Raw genomic sequence first — 22,960 nt, 5'->3', positions numbered from 1 at the left:
AAGTGAGATAAAAAATATTTTTCTACAGGTGTATAATAGTGTATATTATATCAGGAAACCCAAAATAAGTTTACAAGTTTGGTAATAGAAACAAAATCTTTTTATACATTTTAAGGAAACTTAAAATGGTCCAAACAATTGACAATTAGTAACATTAATACTTCAAATTTTGTTTATATTCCACTTTGTAAATAATAAAATATTTTAATAAAAATACACAAACCATGATTCACTTATTTTAAAGAGTAAAATCACCAAATGTTTTCAGTATGAGTGTGAAATTGATAATTAATGTATTATTTTAAATTATTCATAATCCCTTGGTACATTGCTATTGTACTGAAAGAGATAGAAGAACAGGATTCATTTAATTCTACTGAAAACGAGCCACTAAAAAGAATTTCCACAAATCACACTTCAGAGTAGTTAAAATTAAGCTTTAGTAACTTTTACTCTTATATATCCTTTTAGTTGTCAGTTAATGCCAAAAGGGACACACAACTCACTTGAAACAAAGTAGTTTATCAGCCAGGCTATAAACATTCTGGCTATTCCTGCCATTTGATGTATCACCACTGACCACCTCCCACCAGCCCACCTCCAAAAAAAAAAAAAAGAAAGAAAGAAAGAGAGAGAGAGAGAGAAAGAAAGAAGAGAAGAAAGGAAAAGAAAAAAAAATGACTTCATATTTACCTGGTAGGGGAGATACCATGATGATAAAAGTGGTTTTCCCAGGGTGAGGTTTATCTATTGCACTCCGGATGTGCTAGCCCCTGTGATTTCCCCAAATGCTGGGAACTCGACTGCATAATTTGTGGTAGTGAGGACTGCATTTGTGCTCTCCCCTGAGGAAAAAAAAATATGACTCTGGCTGTTAGCACAGTCTGTCCCTTGACCTTAAGGGGCACATATTCTAGTAGAGTAAGACAGAAAATAAAGATGACATGAATGTGCTCATTTGAGATTCCATTATGTATTATAAAGGAAATAAAGTAGTGTGATAAAGAATACTTAGAAGAGGTCAGTCTCCAGCAGGACTATAGTTTTGAATATAGTAGCATGGAGTAGATGACTTTGGTAGGTACTGTAATTCATCCATTTGTCATTGGTATATGGAATGCCCAACTCAAGAAGATTCTTATAAGCCTTCTAGGAGGGTAGAGTGGAAAAGGAAGAAAAAAATAAGCTAATCTAACGAAAAATATTTTTCAGTGTAGTATTTGTACAAACCAGATATTGGCCATATAACCCAAAACCTTCATTTGGGGTATTGATACATCTTAATCTTAGCCACAATAATTTCCTTCAATAGGTTAATGGATAAACTACCTATAATAAATCAATTCAATTGTATACTATCCAACAATCATAATGAATAAGCTCTTGATTTATAAAACAACATAGATGAAACATGAATGCATTTTGCTAAGGGTTATAGAAATAAATAATTATAACATTGGATTATAACACAAATAATGATACAGATATCAATTACTACATAGTATTATAAGTAAAAAGTTAAATTAAAAAGGTGGATAAACAGGACAAATTATCTTACACAGAATGATTCCAAGTAATAAATGTACAATTACAAGGGGATGTAGAAAATTACTATTAGTACACTAGAATATTTACAGGCAAGATCTTCTGAAGAAAGTTAATATCAGAGTCCTGAACTTTAAAAAGCAAAAGTATGGTTTTATAGCTTCTAAATATTTCCCACCAAATACTTGTCAATTACTGTGGTTGTTTTACTATACGAGGTCTGCCTAGAAAGTATCCAGCAACATACTACAAAAAAGATACTTATTGAAGAAGATACAAGATACAAGAAATGCTGTACACAGGACAACTCAGTCCCCTTCAAAGTAGGCACCTTGGAATTGCACACAGTTCTTTCAGCATCTTTTCTACTGTTTAAAACACTCTGCAAAATCTTTTATTGGAATCACCATTATATTGTTATTCTCTTGACAACCTCAAAGAAAACTATGACAAATTCTAGGGAAATTACCAGAAACTCCAAGGAAACTACAAAGAATTACAGAGAAGCTACAAGAAAGTTATAGACAACTACACCAGAATAGAAAAGGACATAGAAAGTATTAATAAGAACCAGGAGAAATGAAGAATACAATTTCTGACCTGAAGAACACAGTAGAATCAATCAAAAGCAGGCTAAATGAAGCAGAAGATCAGATAAGTAAGTTAGAGGACAATGTAGAAAAAAATTCCCAGACAAAACAACAAAATGGAAAAAGATTTTTAAAAAATGAGGAGAGTTTAAGGGAACTGCAGGACAGCATGAGACTAAACAACATAAGAATCATAGAGATACAAGAAGGAGAACAGGGGTAAAAGGGGTAAAAAACCTGATTGAAAAAATAATGACAGAAAGTTTTCTTAACATGGTAAGAGAAAAAGTCATGCAAATCAGGAAGCACAGAGGGTCCCAATGAAAATGCCCCCCAAAAGACCCACTCCAAGGCACATAATAATTAAAATGGCAACATTAAAAGACAAAGCAAGGAGAAGATCCAAGATGACAGAAGAGTAAGTGGAAGCTACACTAACCTCCTCCCAGGACCAGTCTGAATTTAGAACTTAATTTTGGAGAAATCATCTGGAATAACCAACTGAACAATAGCTAGAGAGAAGTCTCATAACCACGGAGAGACAGAAAAGGCCGCTACGTCACGACATGACCAGGAGGGAGTGCAGAGACATAGAAGAGCTGGCTGGGCCCCCAAGGGTGGCAGCTGAAGGACTGAGAAACAGCTTGACAGCCAAGGGATCCCCCTGAGTAGGACAGAGTCTAAACCCCCAGCTGGGCTTCCCAGCCTACAGCAACAGAGCAGAAAGTAAAATAGTATCCAGCTGTGAAAAGCGAAAAGCCACAGGGATTCTTGCTAGTCAGAGAGAAACAGTGGGAGTAAAAGAGCTCTTAAGCGAATCACATAAAAAAATATTTTGGCCCCCACTAACCCTGGGCTCAAGCAGAGGAAAGGCAGAGAGGACTGGAGACACTTGGGGAGAGTTTGGCGTGGTGGCTTTGAGGGGAGAACTGGAGGAGCAACCAACTGGGTCCCAGTGCTGACTCTTCCCCAGTGCTGCAGGCAGACCATTCCCCTCCAAGTGGCATCAGCCTGAGGGGAAGCAAAAGCCCTTCCTGCATGAATTAAGCTGCCACACCCACGGTCATTAAGCCTGATAGCTAATCACAGATCGAATAGATTAACAACTAAAGAAGCCAGACAAAGGCAGTAGATCCCTGGAAGTCTCCAACAGGCTGCCTAGGCCCAGACTGGTACATGATCTGAAGCCACCAGAGGCAGATCCAGGAAGTGCAGATCATTCTAAGAAGCACCAACAAACAATAGGAGTCACAAAAATGAGGAGACCGAGAAACAACCCCCCATTGAAAGGAAATGTAGAATCCCCAGAAAGAGTGCTAAATGAAATAGAGGGGAGCAAACTATCAGATATGGAACTCAAAACATGGATTATGGGAAAGATCAATGAGCTCAGCGAGCTCAAGGAAAACTACAAAGAACTCCAGGAAAATTACAAGGAACTTATTGAGAATTACACCAGCATGAAAAAGGACATAGAAGCTATCAAAAAGAGCCAGGAGGAAATGAAGAATACGATCTCTGAATTGAAGAAAACAGTAGAAGGAATTAAAAGCAGGCTAGAGGAAGCAGAAGATCAGATCAGCAAGATGGAAGACAACGTAAAAAAAAAAAACTCCTAGACAGTGCAACAAAATGAAAAAAGACTAAACAAAACTGAAGAGGTTCTAAGACAGATGCAGGACAACATGAAACATAATAATATTCATATCAAAGAAATTCCAAAAGGAGAAGAAGAAGAGCAAGGGATAGAAAACCTTTTTGAAAAACTAATGACAGAAAAGTTCCCTAACATGAGGAGAGAAAGTCACGCAAGTCCAGGAAGCACAGAGAGTCCCAATGAAGATGAACCACAACAGGCCCACTTCAAGACACATCATAATTAAAATGGCAACATTCAAAGACAAAGAGAATCCTAAAGGCAGCAAGAGAGAAACAACTAATAAGATACAAGGGAGCTCCAATAAGGCTATCATCAGATTTCTCAGCAGAAACACTACAAGCCCAAAGAGAATGGCAAAAAATATTCCAAGCAATGAAAAACAAACGCCTACAACCAAGAATAATCTATCCATCAAGACTCTCATTCAAAATGTAAGGTGAAATAAAAAGTTTCTAAGACAAAAGAAGGCTAAAAGAATACATCTCCACCAAACCAGCATTGCAAAAGATGCTAAAGGCTCTGCTTTAAGAAGATGAAGAAACAGAGAGAGAGACAGAGAGGAACACAAGTACAAAGGGGAAAATGAGAATGAATAGGTACCTATCGGTAATAACCTTAAATATAAATGGATTAAATGCTCCAATCAAAAGACATAGGGTAGCTGAATGGATTAGAAAGCATGACCCACATATATACTGTCTACAGTAGACACACTTTACAACAAAAGATCTACAGACTGAAAGTGAAGGGATGGGAAAAAGTATTTCAAGCAAATGGACATAAAAAAAAAAAAATCTGGGATAGAAATACTTATACCAGACAAAACAGATTTTACAGCAAAGGCCATAAAAAGAGACAAAGAAGGACATTTTATAATACTTAAGAAAACAATCCATCAAGAAGATATAACCCTTGTAAACATATATGCACCCAACTTAGGAGCACCCAAATATGTAAAGGAATTTTTGAAAGACTCCAGAAAAGATATAGACAGCAACACACTCACAGTAGGAGAATTTAACACCCCATTGTCAACAATGGACAAATCTTTGAGGCAAAGGCACACGAAAGATATTGAGGCATTGAACAACAGTCTAGATCAAATGGACTTAGTCGATATATATAGAATTTTTCACCCCAAAGAAGCAAAATATACATTCTTCTCAAGTGCACATGAAACATTGTCGAAGATAGACCACATGGTAGGACACAAAACAAGCCTCAACAAATTGAAGAAAATTGAAATTATATCAAGCATCTTCTCAGATCACAATGGCTTAAAATAGGAAATCAACCTCAAGGGAAAAACTCAAAAACATTCAAACTCATGGAGAATGGATAACATGCTATTAAATAATGAATGAGTTAACAATGACATCAAGGAAGAAATCAAAAAGTTTCTGGAAACATATGATAATGAACAAACAACAACCCAAAATCCATGGGATACAGCGAAAACTGTCCTGAGAAGGAAGTTCATAGCAATACAGGCCTAACTACAAAAGATAGAAGTATCTCTAATAAAAAATTTAACCCTACAGCTACAAGAAGTAGAGGAAGAACAACAAGCAAAGCCCAGAGCGAGTAGAAGGAAGGAAATCATCAAGATCAGAGCAGAATTAAATGACATAGAGACTAAACTAACAATTCAAAGAATCAACAAAACTAGGAGTTGGTTCTTTGAAAAGATAAACCAAATTGACAAACCTTTAACCAGGCTCATCAAGAAAAAAAGAGAGAGAACCCAAATAAATAAAATCAGAAACAAAAGAGGAGAAATCATAATCGATACCACAGAAATATAAAGGATTGTAAGAAATTATTATGAACAACTGTATGGCAAGAAATTTGACAACCTAGATGAAATGGACAAATTCCTGAAAACATATAATCTTCCAAAACTGAATCAAGAAGCAGAAAGCCTGAACATACCAATAACAACTAGTGAGATTGAAGCAGTAATCAAAAAACTCCCAGCACACAAAAGCCCTGTATCGGATGGATACACAGGTGAATTCTACAAAACACTTAGGGAAGAAATAATGCCTACCATTCTCAAACTATTCCAAAAAATCCAAAAGAGGGAAGACTCCCAAACTAGTATTACCCTAGTTCCAAAACTAGGTCAAGATACAACAAAGAAAGAACACTACAGGCAAATATCGTTAATGAACCTAGATGCTAAAGTCCTCAACAAAATATTGGCAAACCAGATCCAGTAACACATTAGAAAGATTGTACACCACAATCAAGTGGGATTCATCCCAGGGATGCAAGAATGGTTTAATATTCGCAAATGAATAAACATAATACACCACATAAACAAAATGAAAGAAAAAAAACACATGATCATATCAATAGAGGCAAAAAGAGCATTTGATAAAGTACAACATCCATTTATGATGAAAACAGCAAAATGGGAATAGAGAGAGCATACCTCAACATAATAAAGGCCATATATGAGAAACCTGAAGCCAACATCATACATAATGGGAAAAAAATGAGAGCATTCCCCCTGAGGTCAGGAACAAGACAAGGATGTCCACTCTCCCCACTCCTATTCAACATAGTCTTGGAAGTTCTAGCCACAGCAATCAGACAAGAAAGAGAAATAAAAGGCATCCAAATTGGAAAAGAGAAAGTAAAACTGTCATTATTTGCAGATGACATGAGAGTGTACATAGAAAATTCTATAAACTCCACAAAAAAATGACTCGACCTAATAAGTGAATTTGGCAAAATAGCAGGGTACAAAGTCAATATTCAAAAATATAAGGCATTTCTGTACACCAACAATAAAATTTCAGAGATAGAAATTAAAAGAAAAATCCCATTTATTATAGCAACAAGAAAAATAAAGTACCTAGAAATAAACTTTACCAAGGAGGTAAAAAACCTGTACTCAGAAAACTACATAACCTGTACTCAGGTTATGTAGGAAGGTATAAATAAATGGAAGGATATACCATGTTCATGGGTGGGAAGAATAAACATCATTAAAATGTCCATACTACCCAAAGCAATTTATATATTCAATGCAATCCCTATTAAAATACCAAAGACATATTTCATAGACCGAGAACAAATACTTCAAAAATTTATATGGAACCAGAAAAGAGCCCACATAGCCTCAGCAGTCTTGAGGAAGAATAACACAGTAGGAGGAATCACAATATCTGATATCAAACTATACTACAAGGCCACAGTAATCAAAACAGTCTGGTACTAGCATAAGAACAGGCATATAGATCAATGGAACAGAATAGAGAGCCCAGAAATAAACCCAGGTCTATATGGTCAACTAATATTTGACAAAGGGGGAAGGATCATCAAATGGAGTGAAAAAAGCCTCTTCAACAAATGATGTTAGGAGAACTGGACAGGGACATGCAAAAAAATGAAACTAGTCCACCAACTTACACCATATACCAGAATAAACTCAAGGTGGATCAAAGACTTAAATGTAAGCCATGACACCATAAAAGTCCTACAGGAAAACATAGGCAGAAAAATTTTAGATATCCCACGTAGCAACATTTTCACTGATATATCTCCTAAGACAAGGGAAATAAAGGAAAGAATAAATAAATGGGACTACATCACACTAAAGAATTTCTGCCCAGCAAAAGAAAACATCAGCAAGATGAAAAGCACATCAGCCATATTGGAAAATATATTTTCCAATGATAACTCAGACAAGGGATTGATCTCCAAAATATATAAAGACCTTATATGACTCAACACTAAGATGACAGACAACCCAATTAAAAAATGGGCAAAAGACATAAACAAACACTTCTCCAAAGAGGACCTACAGAGGGTCCATAGACATATGAAAGAATGCTCAACATCACTAGCCATCAGAGAGATGCAAATGAAAACCACAATGAGATACAACCTCATACCAGTCAGAATGGCCATCACCAACAAATCAACAAACAACTTTTGCTGGCGAAGATGTGGAGAAAAGGGATCCCTGGTGCACTAATGGTGGGAATGCATACTGGTGCAGCCACTATGGAAAACAGTTTGGAATTTCCTCAAAAAACTAAAAATAGAACTGTCTTTTGAACCAGCAATCCCATTGCTAGGATTATAGCCAAAGAATTCTGAAACACTAATTCAAAAGAAACTATGCACCCCTATGTTCATAGCAGCACTATTTACAATAGCCAAGTGCTGGAAACAATCCAAGTGCCCACCTGTAGATGAGTGGATCAAAAAACTGTGGTACATTTACACAATGGAGTACTATGTAGCAGAAAGAAAGAAGGAACTTCTACCATTTGCAACAACATGAATGGAACTAGAGAGAATTATGCTTAGCAAATAAGCCAGACAACAAAAGAAAAATACCTTATGTTATCACCTATTACAGGATGCTAATGAACAACACAAACAAATGAGCAAAATAGAACCAGAGGTATGTAAACAAGGAGCAGACTAACAGTGACAAGGGGGGGAAAGGCAAGGGAGAGAAGGGGGAAAGAAAGGGAAGGGTCTAATCAAAGAACATGTATAAATGACCCATGGACATGGACAACTGGTTCGGGACTGACTGTGGGGAAAGGTAGGGCAGGGTGTGGGGAAGCAATAAGGGAAAGAAATGGGACAAATGTAATAGAAAAACAAACATACAAACAAAAATTTTTAGTGAGGGAAAAAAGAAAATATAAAGAATGAAAATGCAAGCTCATTGAATATTAGAAGGACAAGGATTTTCCTTCACACTGTGTATTTTTCTTCCTACCTGATCCCTCCAGAATTTGGCATTTTGAAGGAGTAAGTAATGACATAAGGTTCTTTGCATGAAATTAATAAGACCAGTTGTTAATATAGGTTTTCTTGACCGAAACTTTGACTGGAATGTCATGCCTAAAGGAGACATGCTTGGGCTCTGGTGCTTACCAAAAATCCCTCAGCAACTAAGATTTATTTTATAAGGTAATAAAATCCCATGAGAAAAAAGGCCTGGTACCTAGGTTGGATGTGCGATCCATGGCAATATTTCCAGGGAAGGAATGATATTTGTTTTCCTGAGAGATGGCTAGAAGTGACCTTAAGGCACAATGGAAAACCTGAAGGACTTGGAAAAGACAGGTATTTACAGGGAAGGCTGAATGGCAGTTATGTGGCTCAGTTTCTGTTCTCTGAAGGGCAGAATGAACGTCACCCTAAATGTTGCTTGTGTAAGTTCCAGCAAAGCAGAACTAAATATCATAAGTGATCATTTGCTGCTCTTGTTGTGTTTATGCAAATGAACAGGATAAGTTAAAAATGGATCTAATGCAATCCCTTTAATGACAAGGAGGGTAATCTTAAAGAGAAAAATCATGATCCAAGGAAAATCACAATGCTCGGTAGTAGACTATAAAGTAGTGCAGCTAACTGTCTTTAAAGTTTCTTTTTATTTAATGTTTCTTTTCATTTGTAAATTATACTAGGTCTGTGGCATCATCAAAGACACTTAATTTACAGGCAAGAAGAATGTCAATGTCTTGCAACTGGATTTCTTTCCAATAAGACAGTATTAGAGATTTAGAGACTGGTTTCTGGGTTATATCACATAAATTAACATGTGTTTTTTGTTTTTAAAGGGAATAATCCTATGATTTCATTACCAGAGTGATTGTCTGTACATATAGGCCTCACTTAATCCTGTCTGCATCACTGTCTCCTGACACTCAATGGTTTGGCTGAACTAAGTGGCTGGGTTGGTGAAGAACAGGATGGTCTATGAGCTTCACTGTAGAACAGGTTTCTCTTTTCTTTCCTCATGGTTTGGACAAAAAGCACCCAGAAGTCTGAGAGGTGGGTAACCTAAAATATTTTTCTCTGGCCAAGCTAAGTATGGTGGGCAAAAGGGTTTTGGACAGGCATGATGTGCCTGGCACACCTTCCACCAAAGAAGCCCTTTTTTTTCCCTAATGGGGGACATTGGAAAATTAATACCTGCCTTTTGTCATCTAGTGGTTATGGACTGAATGATGCCTTTTAACCCTGTTGGTAAATCTGTTGCCCCCAGAATGCAACAAGGGTTCCAGCCTGTTAAACCAAGACGCCATTGTCCAGGGATAGCCACCTGACCTGAAGTCTGGAAGATCTTTCCCAACATGGAAGGCCACCCTCCCCTCCATATCCCCCACTGTATTAGGGAATCATGGACCCAAGGGTACATAGGACGATGACCATGCCCAGCTTGAAGCAGTGAGGGGGCATGAGACCATCGCCCATTGTCCTTTATAAGATTATAAAGGGTCTTAAGTCTGAGAGGCAGGGATTGCTATTTTTACTGTTATAAAAAATTAATTAATTAATTAATTAAAAATATAATAATAATATAAGAAAGGGAGAAACCAGAGAGCTTGTATGTGTGACCCATGGGCATGGACTGGGGGAGGATTGTTGGGGGAGGGGAATGCTGGGCAGAGGGGTGCAAAGGGGAAAAATCGGAACTATTGTGACAATATAATCAATAAAATATACTTAAAAAACAAACAAAAAATCATATCTTAATGTTGATTGTTTAAATACTATATGCATAGTTCTCAATGACACTGGCCTTCAGTGTTTTCCTTGAATTGTAATTGTCTTGTTTGTATATAACCTGGAATCACACTCTGCTCACCTATCACAGTGTAACAGCTACAAAAGAGATTGGTGCTTTACTTTTTCTATAATAACTTACCCTCAAGTCAAGCCCCATATTTGAAGGATAGAGTATATTAAGTAAAAATGACAGGAAGCTTTTATTCCTCCAGCAAGAATGCTATTTTTATGCACGTAGTATTACTTGGTGTGAACATTGCTATCACATGATCTCTCCTAGTTCCCTTGTGACTGCTCCCCCATCCAAAATATCTCAACTTTATTCTTAAAATTAAAAGAAAAGAACACATGAATAGTCCTTTTTTGTTTGTTTATGAAATTCATTATTAAAGAAATTTGTACTAAGCCACAGAATTAGAGGAGCAATATTTTGGCATCAACATCTTCCTTTATATGGTTTAAGAGTTAAACAACTTAGTAGATAATATGCATACATGTTGGATATAGAAAATGTAAAGTGCCTCTTCAGCACAGTAGGATATATAAAATGTATGTGCATTTGGAGATTTACTCATTTATTTTTATTTCTTTTGAAGGTTGAGATTCAGGTGAATGAAGTTGTTTTGTCTCCAAAGTTTTAACCGGAAATGTCTGGTCTATGAATTTTGCAATTTTTAGCACTTATATCAAGATTCAGTATGAGTGTGGCAGACAAAATAATGGCACTCCCAAGATGTCCAAATTCTAATCCCCAGAAGTTGTACATATTATATATCATGCAAAGAGAAATTAAGGTTGATAAAGTTAAAGTTGCTAAACAGCTGATTGTACAATTGGGAGATTATCTGAATTATCTAGGTGAACCCAAAGTAATCACAAAGTTCTTAAAAATGGAAGAGATAGGAGTGTGTCTCAGAGACAGAGAAGATTTGACAATGAAAACTCTCACAGGGACACAATGTGAGAATGTACATTGTTGATGGTTTTGAAAATGAAAGAATGAAACCATGACTCAAGGAATGACTCTAGAAAACTCTAGAAAAGGAAGAAAATAGCTTTTCTCCTAGAAGTTGCAAAAAGGAATAAATATACCTTGCTGACATCTTGATTTTAGCTAAGTGAGACTCATACTATACTTCTGAACTATAAAACTGAATTTCTGTAACTAAAACCTATAATAAGTTCATGTTGTTTTTAGCAACCAACTTTGTAGCATTTTATCACAACAGCAATAATAAAGTAATGAAATGTCTTAATCCCTCTCTTTCAATATTTTAATGAATGATGCAATCATCCATGAACTTAGTACGGTATCATGAACATCATGGTTCTTCATTTAGTTTACTTAACAAAGAATTCTGGTAGAAAATAATAAACTATGTAAGATAAGTAGCATAAGAAAATTAACATGAATGCTTAATATATTATTAGGCAGATTATATCAGTTATTTTAGTTCCTTAGCAATTATGAGAGACAAATAACCTGTTAAATTTATTATGTGACAATCATGAAAAATAATTTAATTATGCATTTATAAATCATGTTTTTATGCTTAATTAAATTAATAATTTTGAGGTTATAAGCTTAAATACAACATGGAAAGCGATAAATGTATTTCAGCTAAATTATTAACATACATATCAACATTTTCTCCTTAGATAAGAAGAAAAGCAAGGAGATCCTCCTAATTTTTCTAAAATCCTTATACTATGGAGCATTAACTCCATTTCTCTAGTTTTATTTTGTATTCAGATGATTATACTAAACTCACCCTGCACACAGATAATTGGTCAACCCTTTTCAAAGGAAGTTATAAATCTGGCACTTCAGTAGACTTAATCACTTGGATCTTGGAAAATCTGGTAACAATAAAGAGAAACTACAAACCCCTAGCATGCAAGCTGACTTCCTTACTGCAAGACAAGTAGAGTATATAAAGCAAAAATCAGATACATAGATGGTTCTCATCAAGAAAACAAGTATGCCTAAAATTTATCTAATTCAGGGTGCTAAATATAGCCAAATAAAACCAAAGTTAGGTTTTCTCTAAAGACTTAGAATATGTGTTACCATATTTTATCAGTAGATTTTATACCAGAGATAGAATAATTATCTTTGTATTTTATAGGTATACAGGCTACAAAGTCAACCAGTTGTTTAGTAATGAAAAGTCATATGTATGCAGGATTTTACTCCAAATATCAGGCTTATTTTTTATAACATTGTAAAATATCAATTTCCTTATTTCAGGAGTATAATATACTGTTCAAGATATCATGCAGTATATTTATATTATTTAATCAAATCTATAATTTATATTCATGCATTATTTTAAAGTGTGATATCATTAATTATAATAATAATACATTTTACTCAGTCCTTTTAATTCTGACATATACTTAGTCATGTAGTTAATATTATTGTATTCATTTATATAATATAAAGATTATCTTCCACTTATGCTTAGTTATTTCCTACATAATTCTGACCTAATCAAATAAAATGAATTTGATATAATGTTGAAAAAAATTTTGTTTTTTAAGCCAAAGTAAGAAAGTCACAAGGACATTGATTGGAGTTGTACAATAAATACAATTTAGTTGTTGATTGCTCATCATGAAAAGCTTAGCTGCAGTATGTGGTTTTCACAATATTATTATATTTATTTTTATCACTTTAAGGTGTTTGTAAAACCATTGCTATACAGCCATATAGTCAGTAATTATACATTTATTGCTTATAAGTTGCAAAATTCAAGGTCTTTTTTTTCCAGATAAATAATGCTTTTTCCATATTACATGCAATCCTTTATTTTTGTTTATCACATTACTAGTATTATTAAAATTATAATGACATTTGAATAAAATATTATATTTTCCTACCCAAACCTATGCATATAGCTCACAAAGCTAATTTCACAATTTTTTATTCTTCTTTATATATATCACATTTAAACATGTGCATGTTTATGTGTGTCAGTGGATGTGTGTATGAGAGTGACTGTGTGAATTACCTGTTTTAGATATCTCTATTATATAGTAAATAATATCATGCCTATTGTGTTTATTTAATATAAACACAATAGAAAATACAATAGACTAGAAACCTGGTATCATACTACTGAAACTAATTCATCATTGCCAATGAAAAAAAATCCACTTGTTTAAACATGGCATTAAAGAGACCAAAGATATAACCCAATTTTAAAAATAATTAAATACGTGATAGCATACACATTTAAATATGTAAGTAATATATTTTATTTACTGCTTTTCAAATCTCTATAGAAGACAAATGTGAGTAAAGGGACATAATAATGAGAAAAATAATAACGATGTAATAGCCATGTGTCATTTAGTTGTAAAGGCAGACCAAAGACTCTACTTCCAGGATCATTTCCAAGTTTGTCAGCAAAGAAGTGCCTCTGAATGTGTAGAGCACAAGTGAAACTACCCCATCTCACTGCCACTCTCCAACCACACACTAAAAGTCCTAGCTAAGGCAACACGATATGCAAAGGAAGTTAAAAAGTTATTCAGATTGGAACGGAAGAAATAAAACTGACGTTATTTGCAGCTTATATGATTATCTATGTATAGAATTCAAAGTAATTAACAACAACAACATTGAAATCCTGGAACTAATAAGAAATTATAACAAGTTTTCAGTATACAAGGTTAATATACAAAAGTTACTTGATATTCTATATACGAGCAATGAACAAGCAGATTTTGAAATTGAAAGCATACCATCATTTACTTTAGCATGCAGAAAACTGAAATACTTAACTATAAATTTAACAAATTATGTACAAGATCTACATAAAGAAAACTACAGAACTCTAATGAACAAAATCAGAGAACTAAATACATGAAGTCATTCCATGTTCATGTATGGAAGACTCAATACTGTCAGGATGTCAATTCTTTCCAACTTTATATATTAAATAAAAGCTCAATCAAAATACAGCATGTTATTTTGTAACTATCAAAAAAACTGATATAAAGTATACAGTGAGGCAAAAGTCCAGAATAGCCAACAGAATATTGAAGAAAAAAAAGTTTGGAGGACTGATACTACACAACTTTAAGATGTCCTACAATGCAACAATAATCAAAACAATGTACATCACACTATCTGGATGAATAAATCAGTGAAACAGAATAGAGAGCCAAGAAACAGATCCACAAAAATATAGTCAAATGACTTTTGACAGAAGAGATAAGGCAATAAAATGGAACAAATATTTTTTCAACAAATGGTTCTAGAAATAGTGAATATCCATATGCAAAAAAAAAAAAAAAAAAAAGAATCTAGACAGACCTTACACATCACAAAAAATGACTCAAAAACTGACTCATAAGATACCTAAATGTAAAACTCAAAACTATAAAATACCTAGAAGAGAATGCAGGAGAAAAATCTAGATGACCTTTCGCATAGCTATGGCTTTTTAGACACAACACAAAAGGTGCTATTTATAAAAGAAAGAATTGATAAACTAGACCATTAAAATACAAACAAACAAAGAAACAAATAAGCTTATGCTCCTCAAAAGACAGTATCAAGAGAATGAGAGGACAAAACACAGACTGGAAGAAACATATGCAAAAGATGTATTTAACAGAGGACTGTTATCCTAAAATATGGAAAAAGAACACCTAATACTCAACAATAAGAAAATAAACAATCCAATTTAAAAATGGACTGAGGATCCTAACAGGTGTCTCATGAAAAACGATATATGAATAGTAAATAAGCATATAAAAAGTTGCTCTATATCATAGGTCATTGGCAAAATTAATATTAAAACAACAATGATATACTACCACATGCCTATTTATTTATTTACCTTTAAGTCTATTTTATTGATTATGTTATTACAGTAGTTACCATTTTTTCACCTTTGCTCCCCTCTTCCCAGTAACCCCCTTCCCTCCAACATTCCCGCCCCACTTAGTTCATGTCCATGGGTCATGCAGGTAAGTTCTTTGGCTTCACCCTTTCCTATATTATTTTTAACTTCCCCCGTCTATTTTGTACCAACCAATTATCCTTCTTAATTCCTGCACCATTTTCCCATTTCTCCCCCTTCCACCTTCCAGCTGATAACCCTCCAAGTGATACCCATACCTATAATTCTGTTCCTATTCTGGTTTGCTTAGTTGGATTTTGTTTTTATTTTTTAGATTTAGTTGTTGGTACTTGTGAGTTTGTTGCCATTTTAGTGTTCATAGCTTTGATCTTCTTTTTCTTAAGTAAGTCCCTTTGACATTTCCTATAATAATGGCTTGGTGATGATGAGCTCCTTTAGCTTTAACTTGTTTGGGAAGCACTTCATCTGCCCCTCCATTCTAAATGATAGCTTTGCTAGACAGAGTAATCTTGGTTGTAGGTCCTTGCTTTTCATCACATTGAATACTTCTTGCCAGGCACTTCTTGCCTGCAAAGTTTATTTTGAGAAATCAGCTGATAGCTTTATAGGCACTCCTTTGTAGGCAACTCTCCACTTCTCTCTTGCTGCTTTTAGAATTCTCTCTTTATCTTTCACCTTTGGCATTTTAATCATGATGTGCCTTGGTGTAGTCCCCTCTGGGTCCAGCTCTCCCAGGACTCTCCATGCTTCCTGAAATTGTATGTCTATTTTCTTTGCAAAATTTGGGAAGTTTTAATCCTTTATTTTCACATAAGTTTTCAATTCTTGCTCTTCTCCTTCTCCTTCTGGCACTCCTGAGATTTTGATATCGGCACATTTAAAGTTGTCCCAGAGGTTTCCAAGCCTCTCCTCATTTTTTTTCAACTCCTGTTTCCTCATTCTGTACCGGTCAACTGTTTTTTCTTCCTTATGTTCCAGATCATTGATTTGAACCCTGGTTTTCTTCCCTTCACTATTGGTTTTGTGTGGATTTTCCTTTGTTTCACTTAGCATAGCCTTCACTTCTTCTCTTAAGTGTTTGCCTTACTCAAGCATATCTGTGAAGTCTGTGAGCATCTTTTTCACCAGTTTTTGAAATTCTGCATCTTTTAGGTCAGTTGTTTCCTCATTTGTTAGGTTGGCTATCTCCTTGTCACTTAATTCTCCCACTGGAACCTTGATTGTTCCCCCTTTTGGGCCACACTTCTCTGTCTCCTAATCTTGACAGGCTCCTGTGTTTGTTTGTAAGGGGTGGAGCCTTAGGGATTCATCAGTAGAGAATGACCCATTTCACCACTTTGTGGTGCTGTATGTGGTGGAGGGGTCTGAGATGGAACAATGCCACTTGCTCAGCACTTGCCCCTTTTCCAGGCACTTCTCCCACTTCCATATGGGACTGGCGCTTCTCTAGCTGTTGCCCTGGCCGTGTTCCCAGAGTGGATGGGTCTAAGGACATTCTAGGACCATGTGGCTCCTTTAAACAAGTGGACTCTGCTGAGAGACCAGCAGTTTCTGCCTCCACCCAACCCTCACTGGTTTTCACAATCAGAAGCAATGAGGTTTGATTTTCCCTGTTGTTGGGAATGTGAGCTGTGCTGTCTGGTGAGAAGCTCAAGGTGAATGCTCCCCAGGTGTCCCTCACAACTTTTTCAAACATGTAACTCTGCTTTTTGCCAGCCTGCTGCTGTTGCCACTGCTGCTACCACCACACCACGTCCTCTCTAACCCCAGCTCCATCCCTTATACCTGCCTGGATGAGTATTTCTTCTTTATATCTTTGTTTGTTGAACTTCCATGCCCTTTTATTTTCTGAAACTTCTGGTTGTTTCTAATTTTGAGGTAGTTGTATTCCTTCTTAGTTGTAGAGGAAGGGCAGTGTGTCTGTCTATGCTACCATCTTGGCCAGAAGTCCCTACATGTCTATTTGGAATGGCCAATATATAGAACATGGACAATATCCAATGCTTCCAAGGATTTGGAGCAACCTAAGCTCTCATTCACTGCTAGAGGAAATTCTATGGAAGACAGTTTGGCGATTTCTTAAAAAACATACTCTTTTTAAAAAATTTTATTTAATCTTTATTATATTTTTTCATTATCATTTAGTCCTCTTACACCTCTCTCCTCTCAGCAATCCCTAACATACAATCCAGCAATTTTGCGTCTAGATATTTATTCAAAGAACCTGAAGACTTAACATCAAACAAAAAGTTGTACATGGATATTTATAGTTGCTTTATTCATAATTGTCAAAACTTGGAAAAAACCAAGCCAATGTGAAAGGATGGCACTGTGTATGTCCAGCTATATGAAATTCTGGAAGACAAACTGTGAAGATGGTAAAAATGTCAGCAATTATCAAGGGTGAAGAAGAGATGTGGGAATAGGCAAAATAAAGAGGATTTTTAGGGTACTAAAGGGATTTTGTATGATATTATAATGAATACATGTCATTATATATTTGTCCAAACTAATAAAATGTACAATATCCACAGTGAATTATGATGTAAACTATGGACTTTTGGTGACCAGGAGGTGTATATGTATGCACTGCTCTGGTAGGAAATGTCAATGAATAAGTGGGAGAAGCAATGTACAGGAAATGTCTGAAACTTCACCCAGTTGCATTCTTGACTTAAAACTGCTCTAGTGTATGATATAAGAGGGTTGTTTAATTTCATTTTTATGTATGTATGTATGTATGTATTTTGTCCAATACATTATCATTTTCAATAGTGTTAAGGTATAAAACACTTAAAAAATCCTTGATCACTACCTAGTGCCACATAAAAATTAATATTAAATGGATCATATTTTAAAAGTTACAAGAAGCACAAACAGGTAGTTACAGAATAGCCACAGGAATGCAAAGTACAGTATAGAAAATGGAGTAGCTAAATAACTCATATGCATGACCCATGGACATGAACTATGGTGTGGGAATGGATTGAGGAAGTGGGGGGTGCTGGGTGGAGGGGGAAAAGGGGGAAAAACTGGGACAACTTTAATAGCATAATAAATAATAATTACAAAACATAAAATTATGGTTTTTAATAGTATTATCCATACAAATTTTCTTTCACAAATTATCTGCCCAGCTATTCTTTTAAATATAGATCTGTCTTTCATAAAATATTATTTGATGATTAAAAGGTATAATTACCTGCAGATATATTTTGATGCAAACATAATTCTTTCCTTATTTGTATCTGTTTTACTGTTTGTTTTTTATGTTAATTCCTTTGTTTCATAGGCTCCTATATTTTCCCATTTAAAATATATATTTTAGTAAAAAATATCAGTTTCTTGAAATAATTAATAAATATCAAATTCTTAAATAATGATAACCATATCATTAAACATTTTAATAATTTTTTCTACAACATTCTAGATCAGTTACTAGTAGAAGACTGACTGTATACAATCACAATTATTTATTTGATAAACTCAATAAATAGAAGTATAGTTTATAGTACAATTTGTTTTAAATTATTTATAGAGTAAGCAAAATAACTAATAGAATACACACTATTGTAATAATGAGTCTTCTTTTTCCTCCATACAATTAAATATGAAAGTAGGTTATAAAAGAATAACTAAGAAAACATGAATATGGTTTATTCTTTTTTATTTTGGTGCATATTATAGCTATATAATTATCTCAGGTTAATCTCAAAATACACACCTGGAAATATGAATTAAACAGCCATTAATTGGGGGGTCTATTTCTACCTCACTAATCATTTAGATATGATCATAGTACATCAAAAATAAATCTGTAGAATTAGATCATTCCAGTTATACTGAAAAATTATGTTTTGTCTTATTAAAGACATAGTACATTCATAGTATACCATGAGGTCTCTTAGTATTATTTTCATGGTGATTATCATCATGACTTATAGTACAAAACATAAAATTTTCTTGGAGTCTTTTCCTTTGCTTTTAATAAAAAATATGCTGTGCCTTTTGATGCATACTATTATATACTGGCTATAATAAATAATTCTAATTACAGGTCAACTTAAGAAATTCCACCACCAGTAACAGAGAAATCAACATTAAAATAAAATTGAGAGGATGAAATCATTATAGTGTATTAGCATCAAGATCATTTATTTTCAGAGTACATAAAATGAAAAAGAACATGTACTTAAAAGAATCTGTGTCAGTTTATAATCTATAAGTAGTTTTTTTCTTGAATGCTTTGCACCAGATGAGTGAAAAAATAAGCCCTTACTTGAAACTCCATTACAAAGTTCTAGCGATTCTTATTCTGAATAAATCTCTAGATTGTAAGTTTCATTGTAACTTTTCTTTCATGATTTTATAATCATGACCTGTAAAGTTATATTTTGATTTTTCTTTATAGTTTAGTTCTCACACCTTGAAATCAATATTGATATTAATTCCATATTTCTTTTATTCTTATAAAGAGCAGGTGTGTGTATATGGTAGCTTTAGGAAATGTTTAATAATATTGTCAAAGTATGCATTACTGAAGCACAATTACTTGAATGACAGGCACAACCTACATTCTGGAACCATTCAGAAGGGCAGTATGTAGGACAAGTGTGCTTCTGATTTGCTCCTGCTGAGGATGTCCTTGTTTGAGCTGTGTGTGCCTGGAGAATTTCTATTATCAAGCACTTTTGTTGGGACAATGAAAAATATTAGTAAGTGAAATCATTTCATTATTGTTTATTTATGGATCACATAAAATGTCTCATCTGGTTTGAGCTCCCAATATAACAATAAAACAAACACCAGCTTTACCTTGGCTAGGTGACCCAAACTGAACATATTGGAGTCCTATGTTTCACATGTAGGTGCACTAACTTAACTTTTTCCTTAGTGATTTATTGGTTATATTGTGCAAATGCATATTCTAAGATTTATGAACTTTTTATATTGAGATACACTGCTGACGGTGTGGAGGACTGAGAGTACATATCCTCAGTTTGGGGGCAAATACTGAGATGGGATTTACAGCAAGTGTAAAACGTATTTAAAATGTAAGTTTTGTCTCCTTCACATTATGTATTTATTGCTAAAGACATAATAGAAACCACGTGTTTTTTCTTTAAAAAGGTATCCATAATTTTTTTTTCTAACAGACCAGATAGCAAATAAGTTTGGCTTTGCCAGTCACATGGTTTTTCATTGTACTGCAAAAATAACCACAGTCAATATATTAACAGATGAGCATGTTTGTGTAATAAAACTTTACTTACAAATTACTATGTCAAAGTCAGAACTAGCTTTTTGGTTGTCATTTATTGACATCTCTTCAGGGAACTCTGATTTGTGCATACCTAAAGTATAGTGGAATGAGCCAATAAAATTTATATTAAAAATTTTAGAGACTTCTGGACAGGATGGCGGCCTACACAGACACGCTTCATCTCCTTTCACAACTAAGAAGGAATACAACCACCTCAGAACTAGAGACAACCAGAACTTCCAGAAAATTAAGCTGCATGGAAGTCCAACAAACAAAGATATAAAGAAATACTCATCCAGACAGGTAGAAGGAGCGGAGCCAGGGCAGAGAGGATGTGGTGTGGTGGTAGAATCAGTCCAATGGAAAGTGCAGTCACACATTTAAAAAAGTCAGGAGGGACACCTGGGGAGCATTCCCAGCATCAGACCAGACCACACAGCTCACAGTACCAGCCCTGGGGAAAATAAAACCTCACTGCTTCTGACTTTGAAAACCAGTGGGGGTTGAAGCAAAGGCTGAAAATGCCTGTCTCTCATCAGAGTCCACTTTTTTAAAGGACCCCCACAGTCCTAGAATGTCCACAGACCCACCCACTTTGGGAACGATGGCCAGGGAAGCAGCTAGAGAGGTGCCAGTCCCATATGGAAGTAGGAGAAGTGCCTGGAAAAGGGCGAAGTGCTAAGCAAGTGGCATTTTTCCCTCTCATACCCCTCCCCCATATAGAGTGCCACATTGTGGCGAAACAGGTCTCCCTGTAGTAACAAATCCCTAAGGTTCCTCTCTTTACAATGTAACAGGTGTGACAGCTCTACTTAAGACACAAAGGTAAACAAACACAGGAACCTGTCAAGTTAAGGAGACAGAGAAGTATGGCCCAAAAGAGGGAACCAATCAAGGTTCCAGTTCGAGAACTAAGCGACAAGGAGATAGCCAACCTAACAGGTGAAGAGTTCAAAACATTGGTGATAAAGATGCTCACAGACTTGACAGATATCCTTGAGTATGGCAAACGGATAAGGGAAGAAGTAAAAGCTATGCTGGATGAAATAAAGGAAAATCCGCACAAAATCAACTGTGAAAAGAAGAAAATCAGGGTTCAAATAAATAATTTGGAACATAAGGATGAATAAAACAATCAACCAGGACAGAGTGAGGAAACAAGAATTGAAAAAAATGAGGAGAGGTTTAGGAACCTCTGGGACAACTTTAAATGTGCAAACATCCAAACCATAGGGGTGCCAGAAAGAGAAGAGGAAGAACAAGAAATGGAAAACTTATGTGAGAAAATAATATAGAAAAACTCCCCAAATTTAGCGAAGGAGATAGACATACAAGTTCAGGAAACACAGAGAGTTCCAAACAAGCTAGACCCAAATAGAACCACACCAAGACACATCATCATTAAAATGCCAAAGGTTTAAGATAAAGAGAGAATCTTAAAAGCAACAAGAGAAAATCAGAGAGTTACCTACAAGGGGTTGCCTTTAAAACTATCAGCTAATTTCTCAAAAGAAACTTTGCAAGCAAGAAGGGGCTGGCAAGAAGTATTCAATGTGATGAAAAGCAAGAACCTACAACCAAGATTACTCTATCCAGCAAAGCTATAATTTAGAATGGAGGGACAGATGAAGTGCTTCCCAGATAAGGCAAAACTTAAGGGACTCATCATCACCAAACTATTATTATATGAAATATCAAAGGGACTTACTTAAGAAAAAGAAGATCAAAACTATGAACATTAAAATGACAACAAACTCACAACTATCAACAACTGAATCTAAAAAATAAGAACAAAATCCAACTAAGCAAACCAGAATAAAAACAGAATCATAGGTATGGAGATCATTTGGAGAGTTTTCAGCTCAGAGGGGGGAGGGGTAGAAATGGGGAAATGGTGCAGGGACTAAGAAGCATAATTGGTTGGTACAAAATAGATGTAGGGAAGTTATGAATAATATAGAAAAGGGTGAAGCTAAAGACATTATATGCACAACCCATGGACTTGAACTAGGTGGGATTGCTGGAGGGAAGCAGGGTACTTGGCAGAGTGGAGCAAAGGGGGAAAAATTGCAATACCATAATAAATAAAATATACTTAAATAATAAAAAAAATTCAATGCAGCTGCAATATTATTTTATGCTGCATTTCTTACCCATCCTAATTTCACTCCAAATTTAAAATCTACTCCACTTCTTATTCATTCCCATCTTACTCTAAATTTAAAACTTATCCTACTATTAATATTTATTTAGAACTTTATCATTCAGAGCTTAGTTGGGAAATAAAATAGAAATAGTGAAATTATATAGGAATATAAGTTTCACTTGGTAAAATATATAGAATTATTAAATGTTACCTAAATTAATCTAAAATATTTTGAGACTGATTTCACACATTCAGCTTGGGAACAGAATCTATAGATCGATAGCTCAGATTTCTTCTTATTACTTCATTGTTATAAGTTATATTGGGTTG

The 22,960-nt window shown here is 34.9% G+C and overlaps 1 non-coding gene across 1 annotated transcript; it reads left to right on the top strand.

Moving 5' to 3' along the window:
• The first annotated feature begins 685 nt into the window (after positions 1–685).
• On the top strand, positions 686–847 carry LOC150018751 (U1 spliceosomal RNA). The gene has a single exon (XR_016509576.1). It is a non-coding gene; the product is annotated as a U1 spliceosomal RNA (small nuclear RNA).
• The last annotated feature ends 22,113 nt before the right edge of the window (positions 848–22,960 follow it).

The sequence above is a fragment of the Furipterus horrens genome, unplaced genomic scaffold (assembly GCF_987537825.1).
Source record: "Furipterus horrens unplaced genomic scaffold, mFurHor1.1.pri manual_scaffold_2, whole genome shotgun sequence".
NCBI lineage: Eukaryota > Metazoa > Chordata > Mammalia > Chiroptera > Furipteridae > Furipterus > Furipterus horrens.
This window is presented reverse-complemented; position numbering and strand designations above follow the sequence as displayed.